General features: G+C 42.1%; 1 protein-coding gene across 3 annotated transcripts in view; it reads left to right on the top strand.

Annotated features, from left to right (window-relative positions):
• The first annotated feature begins 213 nt into the window (after positions 1 to 213).
• pdik1l (PDLIM1 interacting kinase 1 like) overlaps positions 214 to 13,675 on the top strand; it is a 93,737-nt gene continuing 80,275 nt past the window's right edge. For all 3 annotated transcript variants that reach the window (XM_060904774.1, XM_060904775.1, XM_060904776.1), the window contains exon 1: positions 214 to 357. The gene's annotated coding sequence lies outside the window, so the exon portion shown is untranslated. The remainder of the gene's footprint in view (positions 358 to 13,675) is intronic.

Below are 13,675 nucleotides of genomic sequence, written 5' to 3' on the forward strand. Positions count from 1 at the left end.
GCAGTGTAATTGTGAGATAGTAAGACATTATAATGAGATTGAAAAGCATAATTATAAGATAGGATGTCATGAGACTGAGATATTTCGACATTACTATGGTGGTGGTTTCCCCAGTGTGTTCTTCAGAGAAGGGGCGGAGTCAGTCAGTCACAGGGGCGGGGTCAGTCAGTCACAGGGGCGGGGTCAGTCAGTCCTTTCTGGGAGCCGCTGAGAGCGCGTGCTGGCGGAAAGGGGGGAAGATCACCCTGGGCAACGCGCTCGCTCGCGCGCACGGGAAGCGTTGTGTTTGTGTGTATAATGGCTGCCAGAAACAGCCAAGAAAGAAAACAGGAGAATTCGGGATAAACTCGAGAGAAGGTAATTCTTCTTCCCGTCCTTTGTGTGTTGGGTTTGGGCAGGCCGCAGGACTCTTTGTCTCGCTGTGCAGGTGTCTGCCGTGTCTCTCCGCTCCTCTCCTCTCCTGTGGGCAGGACACTGAGACAGTTGTCAACATTAGTTAGCATGAGCTTTAGCCTGTTGTTGTCCTGATGGAGCGGACCGGGCCGCATGACTTTGTTCCTGAGGAGGCAAAGTGTAAAAAGAAACGATTAAACAGTCTGGAAGATGAGGAGAACCTCGCTGTACCGGCCGGCAGTGTTTATACAACGGCTAAAGGCTAATTATTATTATTATTATTATTATTATTATCATCATTAGCTAATTAGCAAGCTAGCTAGGAAGGTGTTCGCTAATGAGCAGCAGGTTAGCGCTGTTTCCGGGATACAGTGTGGGGTTTCATCACATTTGGTTCTGATATGAGCAGTTTCGGTTGTTTTAAATGCATGGTTTGGTTTGGCTTTAACACTGTTGCACAATGGCCAGTGCTCTGTAATATAAATAATATTTAGAGCAGGAGTGTATTTAAGATTCAGCCTTGTGTGTTTGTTTGTTTGTTTAAGCTGTCTGCGCTCATTTGCACTTCAGCATGACCGGTATGGAGCTAAACAGGAAAACAAAACCCCAGTGTGTTCTCTCTCTCTCTCTCTCTCTCTCTGTCTGTCTTCAGGGGAAAGTAACCGACGCTCAGACGTCAATAGAAGGCACCCGGTGACGTCACCATCACTCATTAGCATATTAAATGAGTCGCCGTTGTCTTTTACATATTTAAAGGTGACATAAGGGAAGAATTTGTAAAGTCACTGCAAATAGAGTTTTAATAGAGCGGCGGCTACGATTATCGACACTTTTTAATGATCTTTTTGCCGTTGGAAAAGTAGATAAAGGTTCTTTTTCAGTATGTAAATTGTGCATGAATAATTACTCAAACTAACACTGGGAGAACACGAGTTCCTGATTACTTAGCGTGTCAGGTCATGTGATGCCATTCCACGGTTATTGACAGCTTTGTCCACGGTTATCAACATTTTTGTCAGGTTATCGACACCGTTCTACAATTATCGACATTTTTGTCCGGTTATCGACACCGTTCTACAATTATCGACATTTTTGTCCGGTTATCGACACCGTTCTACAATTATCGACATTTTTGTCCACAGTTATTGACACCGTTCTACAATGATCAACATTTTTGTCCAGTTATCGACATTTTTGTCCACAGTTATTGACACCGTTCTACAATTATCGACATTTTTGTCCAGTTATCGGCACTGTTCTACAATTATCGACACCGTTGTACAATTATTGACATCTTTGTCCAGTTATTGACACCGTTGTCCAGTTATTGACACCGTTGTACAATTATTGACATCTTTGTCCAGTTATTGACACCGTTCTACAATTATCGACATTTTTGTCCACAGTTATCAACACCGTTCTACAATTATCTACATTTTTGTCCAGTTATCTACATTTTTGTCCACAGTTATTGACACCGTTCTACAATTATCTACATTTTTGTCCAGTTATCGACATTTTTGTCCAGTTATTGACACCATTCTACAATTATCAACGTTTTTGTCCACAGTTATCGACACCGTTGTACAATTATTGACATCTTTGTCCAGTTATCGACACCTTTCTACAATTATTGACATCTTTGTCCACTTATCGACACCATTGTAGAATTATTGGCATCTTTGTCCAGTTATCGACACCGTTGTACAATTATCGACATCTTTGTCCAGTTATCGACACCGTTGTACAATTATTGACATTTTTGTCCACAGTCATCAACACCGTTCTACAATTATCTACATTTTTGTCCAGTTATCGACATTTTTGTCCAGTTATTGACACCGTTCTACAATTATCTACATTTTTGTCCAGTTATTGACACCATTCTACAATTATCGACATTTTTGTCCACAGTTATCGACACCGTTGTACAATTATTGACATCTTTGTCCAGTTATCGACACTGTTGTACAATTATCGGCATTTTTGTCCACAGTTATCGACATGTTCTACAATTATCGACATCTTTGTCCAGTTATCGACACCGTTCTACAATTATCGGCATTTTTGTCCAGTTATCGACACCGTTGTACAATTATCGACATTTTTGTCCACAGTTATTGACACGTTCTACAATTATCGACATCTTTATCCAGTTATCGACACCGTTCTACAATTATCAACATTTTTGTCCAGTTATCGACACCGTTGTACAATTATCGACATTTTTGTCCACAGTTATCGACACGTTCTACAATTATCGACATCTTTGTCCAGTTATCGACACCGTTGTACAATTATTGGCATCTTTTGCCGCTTTTCCACTACCAACGCGGCTGAGTTGGGCTGAGCCGTGCCGTGCTGAGTCGAGCTGAGTGGGGCTGTTGGCGTTGCATTTCGACTACAACCGCGCTGAACCATGCTGGCTGGAAGTGGGTGGACACATTGGGTGGAGTTAGCGAAAGTGGGTGGACGTCACGTGATGTCGTTAGGCAGCGCAAACAGTGACATCAGTGATCTTTTAAGCGGTAGTCTCACGACCCGGATAATAAACAATAAACATGGAGGACATGGAGTCGTTAGTGTTGCTGGTCTTGGTGCTGTGGCTTGTTGTCACCGACAACACCAACAGATACTGGCTAGAGCGTGTAGATGAGGCGAGGCGCATAAGGCTTCAGAAATTCTCGTAATTCTTCTTCTTCCGGGTTTACGGTGTTTACAGATCCCAGCGTGCTCGCGGGGCGTGTGAGGACACTCCTCCTCACCAATCAGTGCACAGGGGAGTGTCTCCTCACGCCCCTAGCCCCACTCGGCTCGGTTTGGCTCGCTTCAGCCCTACTCCAAAACCGTGCGAGTTTTGGGTGCTAAGCAGGGCTGAAGCGAGCTGAGTCGTGCTGCTCTGAGGTAGTCGAAACGCGAGCCGTGTCGGGCTGAAGTGAGCCGAAAAAGGGTAGTGGAAAAGGGCCATTTGTCCAGTTATCGACACCGTTCTACAATTATTGATATCTTTGTCCAGTTATCAACACCGTTGTACAATTATTGACATCTTTGTCCACTTATCGACACCGTTCTACAATTATCGACATTTTTGTCCACAGTTATCAACACCGTTCTACAATTATCGACATTTTTGTCCAGTTGTACAATTATCGACATTTTTGTCCACAGTTACCAACACCGTTCTACAATTATCGACATTTTTGTCCACAGTTATTGACATGTTCCACAATTATCGACATCTTTGTCCACAGTTATCGACACAGTTCTACAATTATTGACATCTTTGTCCACAGTTATCGACACCGTTCCACACAGTTATCGACACCCAGATGATTATTTATATTTTAAAAAAATGCGTATGTGGTATTAAGGCCACACCAATTTAATTAGTTGGTTCTCGGATTTTTTCAGGAAAAATATGAAGCGAGCGGGCGAAATAAAAATGAAAAAAAAATGCTCTGATGGTAAAATTAGCGGTGGAAATAGACCAAACAGTACAGGCAAACCAGTAAACAGAGGCTAAATAAACGATTGAATTACAGTCAATTGAACATCTACAATGCACAGAAAAAAAGATTTGACCAGGAGTAGGCTACTTCACAAGTCTGTAACGAAAGTGAAAGGGGCGATTTGATTGGTTTTCGACGTCACACGATTTCACGTCATGTGACCTTTTCTGTTGGTGGGAGTTTGATTTCGATTTTTTTTTTTTTGCATTTTCTTCAAGCGGCGATTCCGAGAACCAACTAATCGAATTGTTGTGGTCTAAGTTAACAAAATAGTTTTTATTTAAAATTTGTTTTACATGGACTTATATTTAGTACAAAATATATTTTATATAAATATATGGATGTGGGTGTTTATGTAAATGAAGTAATTCTAATGTTTGTAAACAAATGAACTGATGTTTAACCTGCTTCAGAAAGTCTTTTTGTTCCACTTTCTAAGTATTTTCGTAGATCACATTTTGTTAATCATTCGTTGTTGTTTGTATTAATTTCTAGTTTTGTAGTTTACCAATAAATGCCAACAGGCAATTGAGATTGTAACCACATGGAAATCCAGGTCAAAGGTCACATGTCATTCCTCGATCTAGGCCTGTTGCGATATTCAATATACCGACTTATCGTACGGTAAATGAAAATGAACTCGGTAATTTTTTACCGCGATTTTGGCATTTACGTGCAGTACATCTACATGGGGAAGTCGCCAGAGTATTCGCTTGACCCATTGACTGAATAAAACACCGCGCTGTTTTCTGTTGTCTCACGCGGCTCTTTGTCAGAGGCGGGGCCTCCCAGCATGCAGCAGTTATCCAGCCAGGGGATCCACTGAATGAGGAAAAAACGACGCGTTGCTCCGTTGTACAGACCATAGGCGTAGAATCGGGTATGGACGGGTCCCTACCGATATCAAACGACGGCTGATATGTCCCTACCAATATTTCTGATTGAAGGAAAAAAAAATCCAGCTCTGTGCATGGTACACAAATGGGTTCCCACTGGGTGAAACCATGCAAAATTCGCTCTGTGGGCGTGGTCACAAAAACAGCAAGCTTTTCGGCTACCGTGTCAATTAGTAAGTGCGGTTGCAGTGCAGTGACCGGCTGCTAGCTAGTAAGCTAGCAAACTGTCCTTGAGGAATGTGTTGTTAGATTAGCTCGTAAAATGAATGTTACCAACGGTTTGTATTCAGTGTGTAAAAACGACAACATACAAATATGACTGTTTAAGTTTGTGTGGCATGTAAATAACAATCCGACTTGATACTGACAACAACTGGTGTTCATTAAGGTCACAACGACATTGTTAAATCATATCATATCGTGTTAATATTGCACCGAGTCTTGCTTGTGAAGTGCCTGCAAACTTTAGCAGCCCGCTAACCGTTAATCTGAAGCGCTTCAGTTAAGACCTGCAGAGCCTTGACCGAGGTCGTGTAAACAACAACAACCCGATGGTGATGTGGACATTGTTCGTGGCCCAGACACCTTTTAATCAAATCAAACATTTTCACGTAATAAGCAGAACAGCCTCCGCCTTCTTGATCAGAAATGTTTGGTTACTCCACTTCTCTTTTGAAAACGTCACATAGCGAGTACATGCATCCGCTGAACTGATTTGTTTTCGAGGCGGTTCATTTGAAAGCGGTGGCTAAAAGCTTTTCTATGCAGAACCCTGTCGCTCGCTCTCTCTCTCCGCTCTGAATTCTGATTGGTGGTTGTTATATGATTTGTCCTTTTGTTGTCTTCTTGAGCCCAGATGCATTCTGTTGCCAAGTAAAATTGTAACCTTTCAGCGTGTCAAAGTTCTCGAGCCCTCGTGCTGTTTTACCGTTCGATCAATCGCATATCAGCTTAAACTAGTTGCAGATCCCACAGAAGAGAGCCGACTCCCTCTGCAGCCTCATGGGACGCAGTGTTTAAGGCTCCGGATGGGTTTTACTTCCATTTATGAGGGAAAGCAGGCTTTCGTCTAAACCGGGGAACAGGGGTGCTGCGCCCCCTTACCGAAATGCCGATTGAACCCCAAGTCACACTTGGGCCATGCACTTATATGCTACTGCACAACATGCAGTCTTTCTCAAAACGATCTTTTCTCCGTGAAAACATCCCAGCAACACCACGTGACAATGTGTCTGATCATCAAATACGTTATAATTGCTCCAAAAATATTCCAATCATAGTAGATGCACCGCCAGACGGTGCAAAAACAATCCGAATTGGCGTTTTCCAGACTGAGGCGCCATGTTGTTTAGTTGTCGCGGCTGCTCTCGCGAGATTTGACATGGGTTCCATACAAGGTCAGCTGACTTGTAGAGCGAGATTTCTCGAGACTGAATGACCTTTCACCCACCGGCGCGGGAGCTTTTGACAGAAGTAGTTCGCGAGTTGTTTTTGTTGACACTTGGGCATTTAAAGATGTCATCCCGCGGCACGAAGCGGAAGAAAGCCAAAGACTGTCCGGGGCAGAAGATGATCACTTCTTTCTTTTTCAATGTTGACAGACAATTTGTTACAATTTCCCTCTCCGATAGCCTCAGAATGTCCCATTGTAGCCTCAGTTTTTCAAAGGCTTCGCACGGCGGGGGGGGACACAACCGGCGCACCCCCCCCCCCAGTCGCTTCGCTCCCTCGCCATGGTAATAGCCCTCATACTAAATTTTTCTAGAAAAAACCCTGGAAAGGAACATGCGCCCTCCTGACAGTCAGTGCGTTATTCGCTTGTAAAACACGTTTGCAAATTGGTAGAATGAGTTAATCATCACATGCAAGATTTGCAGTTAATCAAATGAATTGATTATTCATGAATTACTACAATTCTGAGCTTCAGATTTTAAGACTGCAACCTGAAACGACCCATATCCGATTTGTTGTGAAATCCGATTTTTTTGTTAGGCCGTTCACATTACCAATTATATGAGACTTGCATGCGATCTCCAATATGAACGGAAAACGACCCAAAAGTGTCCCGCATGCGCAAATTGACACGTAATAAACACATCTACGTAATACGTAAACAAAAAAAAAAGCGCACTCTTCAAGTTTAATGATTTCTTTTTTGTTTGTTTAATTATCTGGTTAGTGTTAAAGTGTGAGGTCTCGTGTGTGTTTTTGTTTCTGAACTGAAATGAAAACGTGTAGCCTGGTAACGAGGGTTGACTCCTAAATGTCTCTCTAATTTCTATATAAGTGCACTACATGTTACTAGGAAGTAATGGATTTTTAAACTCTATATAGTGCACTCGAGCTTCAGTAGGCAGTCATTTGGGATACGGCCGCTGTATTACCAAACTCTTAATTCAGGCTTAATAATTTGCACATATTTATTTCGTCATATTAATAAACTTTTTCTACATTTTTATAAATATTTATTTAGATTGTTTATAGCCAGCTGAGTTCTGCAACTTCTCTCAGCGCTGGCTCAAGGTGCAGAAACACCAGTGCAGTTTGCTATGGAGATGAGGCGAGACCTGGCGATGTGGTTTTTGTGGCGGAACTCACACAATAATCTGATTAATGTGGGCAGCAGACTAATGAGACTGAAGGTGTCAAATTACTGGAAATTTCCAGAACAATCTTATCTTGTAATACAGGATGGTTTAAGTTATAAATCAGTTATAGAAACTGTTTTATTTAATCAGGCTAACAGATCAACATCCAGGTCCCTACCAAATCCACCATTAGCTTGATCAATTCTATAAAAGTCTATTTAAATTCTGAAAACTGTACAAATGTTGTTGTTTTCCACCAAAGAGGCGGGATTAGCCAACGCAGAATAGTGACGTTTGTCTCTTGTTGATGACGTGTAGGTCGCATGAATGCGACCTGTCCGGTCAGACTGCAGTCGCATGTGAAAATAACGGATATGCATCAGAATTAGGACCACATATCCAAGCGGCCTGGGTCGCATGTGGAAAAATCGGATCTGTTTCGTTCAGATTGTCAATAACAAATCGGATACAGGTCGCATATGGGCAAAAAAATCGGATATGGGTCGTTTCAGGGTGCAGTCTGAACGTAGTCTAAAAGTCTGGACTTTGGAGAGCTGATGGAGACTCTTTTGGTGGAACACAATGGAGCAGAATATTTTGACCCTCTAATTTTGACCTGAAATTGGCATTGGGTTTTTTTTTTTTTTGGTCCCCACCAATGTTAAAACCAAACCTCTGCCCTTGCCTCCATGTTCTTTCGTTCTAATTGTTGTTAGTTTTTTTTTTTGTTCGTGGAGAAAGGCACGCGTTGGCTGTAAGTTTGTCTTGCAACCTGAAAAAAACGTAAGCGCCCATAGAGTGAGTTTGACATGACAAAGAACCTCTGCGGCCGGTCTACGGCTTGAAAATCAGCACGTCACACGCGCACCCTCCATGCGTTTCTTGCACGTAGACCGGTCGTAGGAGCACGTACGGCCGGTTGTGACCGAGGCATAAATGGCAGCTAGCAATACGTTGTTACTTTGCACTTTTTGTTTATCTGGGCACGAATCTTTGAGAAACTGGATTGGTAGAATGTTGCCTGTGAAGAAAAGAACGTCTTTTTTTTTTTTTTTTTAACCCTGTGCCAAGTTAATGTTTACTTTAGTGCAATTTTTAAGAGCCATAGATTGTATTTTATTTGTTTTTGTTGTGAGTGGTTTTCTCATCTCATTATCTGTAGCCGCTTTATCCTGTCCTACAGGGTCGCAGGCAAGCTGGAGCCTATCCCAGCTGACTACGGGCGAGAGGCGGGGTACACCCTGGACAAGTCGCCAGGTGTGAGTGGTTTTGTTTGATTCATATTTATGTTCCACTGTAGAATTGAATAAGTTGACTTAATTTAAAAAGTTTACTGTTCTTTGAAAGGGTGTATTTGCATGATCATTATTATTTTACTAGTGGCATAAAATTGTCTTGAAAAGACAACAGTAATCTCGTTTATCGCAGTAATTTCTGAGACAATATATCGTCCAACAAAATTTTTGACAGGCCTACCTCGAACCAAAATATAAAATGTTTGCTGATATTGTAATACGTGTTAGATATTTACAACAAACTGCGCAAAAAAAACCTGTATGGAATAGAGAAATCTGAATTTCAAGCATGTAATTTTTTTTTTTTTTATATGCTCGGAATTTAATTCTGGTCTAATTCTATTTATTGCATTTTGATTCCAAATACTCTCTAAACATTCCATTCTGTTATGAATAAAAAAAAAATAGAAATCGCAGCACTTTTATTATTATTATTATTATTATTATTATTATTTTTAAAGTACTTCATTGACTTCAGCAATGTTACACAAAGATCGATCCATAACAGTTGTAAATGTCCCTTAATTCCACAGGGTGTCGATAACGGTGGACGCCGGTGAAAGTGATCACTATTATCGACACCTCACGTGACTCTCAAACGCGTGTTTAGATACAAAATGGCGGCTGTCAAATGAGCGTAAGAAACAAAGTAGGTCTTGACGAGGAGATCATTAAATATCGGTGAATTTGATCAGTAAAAACGTGTCCACGATCTTTCCACCATGCTTACCTGCGTTGATGACGTCTGGGTTTTCCGAAAAATTCCCGATCGCGCTAAAAAAAATTCCATCTCCGGTAACGAGCTGTATCATCAGACGACAAGATCAAAGGGCGAGGGGGCGGGTCTTCTGGTTGATTGATTAAGCAATAATAACTGTTGGAACTGAAACTCACCTTTTGTAAAATTTGTTTTTTATTGATAAATCTGAAAAGGTGTCAATAATTGTAGCCGCCGCTCTATTTAAAAATTATTCGTCACAGGCGACGTGAATAATAACCAAGATGAAGTCGAGGTTATTATTCATTGAGCCGGAGGCAGAGAATTGTTTTAGTAGAAATAAACTCATGATCATTTAAAAAAATTGTATTAAAAATCATTTATTTCAAGCTTCAAAAGTGGCATGCAAATGTAATAACGGCGCGCTGGCTTGTCCCTTATCTACCCCGATTTGTATAACATACTTTTTGTTTTGAAATGGATAAAAATAAATCACAGTTCCATCTTAGTTTTAAATAGTTTTAGACCAAACTTCGTGGCATCTTTAGTGCTTTTAGGACCAGTGTTTTTCTTTTATCGTTTGTAATTCATCCTCACTTACGGTGACGAAGCGATCGGACGCCATCTTTCTGAGTCGCTGGAGGCGATTATTGAGAAATATAGTCTGAATTTCTCAACCAATCAGCGTACGTGATTTTCAATGATCACCTGTGTATTTATATTAAATGCTTAATAATTAACGTTAAAAAAAATGTGGAGTACTGTCGTGATATTCGTATAACAAATGTAGCTTGTCTCATTATTGAAAAGCTGGAGAGTGTCAAGTCTTCTGTCCTGGAGATTCTCTAACACTAACACTGGAGACTCCTTCCCTGAGCGTTCTATAGACCCCTTCGCATGTTTGTAAACAAACCGACCGTTGCCAGGATGCGCGCGCAGCCTGGACCCAGAAACAATGGCGCTGCCCATAGCCCGGCATTATGAGCTGTCAGATTATGCCAAACAATTGTCGTCACAAGATCTAGAATGCTACATAAATAAGTTAACTCTAACAAGTGGACATCGCCTACCGGATCCGCATTTAATTAAAGAGTGGACGGACGATGTTATGGCCCTTTTCCACTACCCTTTTTCAGCTCACTTCAGCTCGCTTCAGCTCACTTCAGCCCGACACGGCTCGCGTTTCGACTACCAAAAACCAGCACGACTCAGCTCGTTTCAGCCCTGCTTAGCCCCTAAAACTCGCACCGTTTTGGAGTGGGGCTGAAGCGAGCCAAACCGTGCCGACTGAGGTTGGGGGCGTGAGCAGACACTCCCCTGTGCACTGATTGGTGAGGAGGCGTGTCCTCACATGCCCACACGCCCCGCGAGCACGCTGGGATCTGTAAACACCGCAAACCCGGAAGAAGAAGAATTACGAGAATTTCTGAAGCCTTATGCGCCTCGCCTCATCTATATGCTCTTGCCAGTATCTGTTGGCGTTGTCGGTGACAACAAGCCACAGCACCAAGACCAGCAACACTAACGACTCCATGTCCTCCATGTTTATTGTTTACTATTCGGGTCGTGAGACTACCGCTGAAAAGATCACCGAATCAGTGACATACAGAGCATCGTGGACGAGTTCGCGGAGCGCAAGGCTCGTCGTATGCCCTTCAAATAATGCGCGCAGTAGGCTATTGATGTTTTATTATGAGCCATGTACAGTATGTCGCCTAATGTTTTTTTGTTTCTGAGTTACATGTTCGTTTGAAGGACTTAATGTACAAAATAACATAGTTGCACCCCGGAGTGTTGAAATTGGTAAACACAGTGCATTCAGTGAGGTTTGCACCGCCCTCCTTTTATTTCTGACTCTTCCTGTCACCGTTGCAACCTCTGAGCGCTCATTCGTATGCCCTTCAAATAATGCGCGCAGTATAGGCTATTGATGTTTTATTATGAGCCATGTACAGTATCCTAATGTTTTTTGTTTCTGAGTTACATGTTCGTTTGAAGGACTTCGTTTTTGTAGCCTAAAATGATGTTATGATAAGCTTTAATAAAGGGCCCGGTCATTTGCCCCGCCCCCGGCCCGGCTCTGACTTGTTCCGCCACTGTCACTGATGTCACTGTTTGCGCTGCTTAGCGACATCACGTGACGTCCACCCACTTTCGCTAACTCCACCCAATGTGTCCACCCACTTCCAGCCAGCACGGTTCAGCGCGGTTGTAGTCGAAATGCAACTCCAACAGCCCCGCTCAGCTCAACTCAGCTCGACTCAGCACGGCACGGCTCAGCCGCGTTTGTAGTGGAAAAGCGGCATTAGTAAGTTCCCTGGTATACAATGGCCAGATATATACTCGTACCTTATTGACAAGACTTCAGTGTACACTAGGGTTGGGCGGTATTACGGTAAGAAGGTATCCCGAGGTATCCAAAAGTACCAACGGTATCGGTCTCATTACCGTCATTTTAAAAAAATATATAATATCTAAATAAATATGGAGTACATGAGGTCATAATATAAAATAATAAATTGAAGATCATCCCGAATAACTGTGTGATCGTATTTTCACTAATTCTATCAATTTCCTAAAGAAGTTTTCATCGCGTGCAGGGTTGTTTATGTCGTTACCATGGCAACCCTGCGTGACATTTTGGAGTCTGACAGAAAGCTTCGCAAGAGACTGAGCCCGGGGGTGTCATGGCTCAGATGGCTAAGGCACCGTACCATAAATCCGGGGACCCGGGTTCGATTCCGACCCGAGGTCATTTCCCGATCCCGTCTCTCTCTCCCCCGCTCATTTCCTGTCTCTCTATACTGTCCTATCTAAAAAAAAAAAAAAAAAGAGACTGAGACCGCGGTTGAAAGATGGCAAGTCAAGATAACGAGTTAGTGGCAAAAAAAAAAATACAACATCGGCAGTGTGGCAGTATTTTATTTTCAAACCAAACGAAAAATCTAATATGTCCCCTAAGGCACACCATAGCCTGGGGTACTCCACTTCCACGAGATCTCTCCAATGAGTTGTGTTTTGAGTAGGTTACATGAGTAACAACAAGGTAAAATAATATAACGTATGACATTTGGGATGTGGGTAATAAACGTTTGAAATGTCATCTACTGAAGAAACGGAAGAAAACATCGTAGCGTAAACGGTTAGGTTTCTGGTGGGAATGAGCAATGCGCTTGCTATCTTTGTTGGGTGTGTTAAACCGTATGGATTTAAGTGGAATAATTGTAAGGAGTTATGTGATCAAGACAACGTTTTAAGCAAGGTAAGGCCATTTGATTATTAATTTCCCCGCCATGGCATGACGTGGGCCCATATGATTTTGCCTTGTGCAGCTATCACGCATTTGAATTAGGTTCGCCTCATTTGCGCTGAAGAATATGGTTTATCGCGCAGTCTAAATGGACTTGGGTGTTGGTTGATTCTTTTTCTTTTTTTTATTTCCCATGCTTGAAAGGGTATGATCCTGCTCATCGTGTACTTTTTTTTGATGGAGCAGGTGAAATAGTGCTGCAAATGGCGTTTCAACGCAGACATGTGTAAACGACAGTTGAATGCTATTTTCAAGATGAAGGAAGAGTTGCGTGATGCTTTGAAATATCTCTTAATCCATTCATCAATGCACAAAATTCGCTTTGCTGCTTAATCCATACCACAATGCACACAATTCGCTATGCTGCTTTTAAATAGTACATTTGAGGCATAGGCGCACGTTACACAGTAGGCCGAAACAAAATATTATTTTTTTCTCGGTAATACCGTATACCCCGGGAAAACACAGAGACGGTTTAAAGGTATCAAAATTTGGATACCGCCCAACCCTAGTGTACACCCACGAAAAACTTCGTGCCTACAAGTCTTTAGACACATATGATTATGTGCGGGCATGTACAACTTGATTAACAATGGGACATTCATATTCATTTTGTTTTAATCAAATTATGCCAGTGATGTGATGGCAATGTGGCTTTAGCTACAACAGCAAATCCCAACACTAAACAGCAATTTGCAGGAGGTAATGGCATGAAAGGAATGATAGTGTAAAGAGTGCAGCTAAGAGAAATCAGAGCTGCGTAAAAAGCGAGAGGCAGAGAGCAGAAATGAAACTGAACGGGGCGGGAGCTCGGTTAGAGCAGTCAGCGTAAGTTGGCATTTAGAGTGAGGGCGCACAATTTTACCTTTCCATCCTTGCTTTAAAATTGTGATTTTCGGCATACACAAATAATGATGGCACAAAATCTGGACTGCTTGAGTCAAGCGAGACCTCTCCTACAAACAA

Source organism: Neoarius graeffei, chromosome 22 (assembly GCF_027579695.1).
Source record: "Neoarius graeffei isolate fNeoGra1 chromosome 22, fNeoGra1.pri, whole genome shotgun sequence".
Taxonomy (NCBI): domain Eukaryota; kingdom Metazoa; phylum Chordata; class Actinopteri; order Siluriformes; family Ariidae; genus Neoarius; species Neoarius graeffei.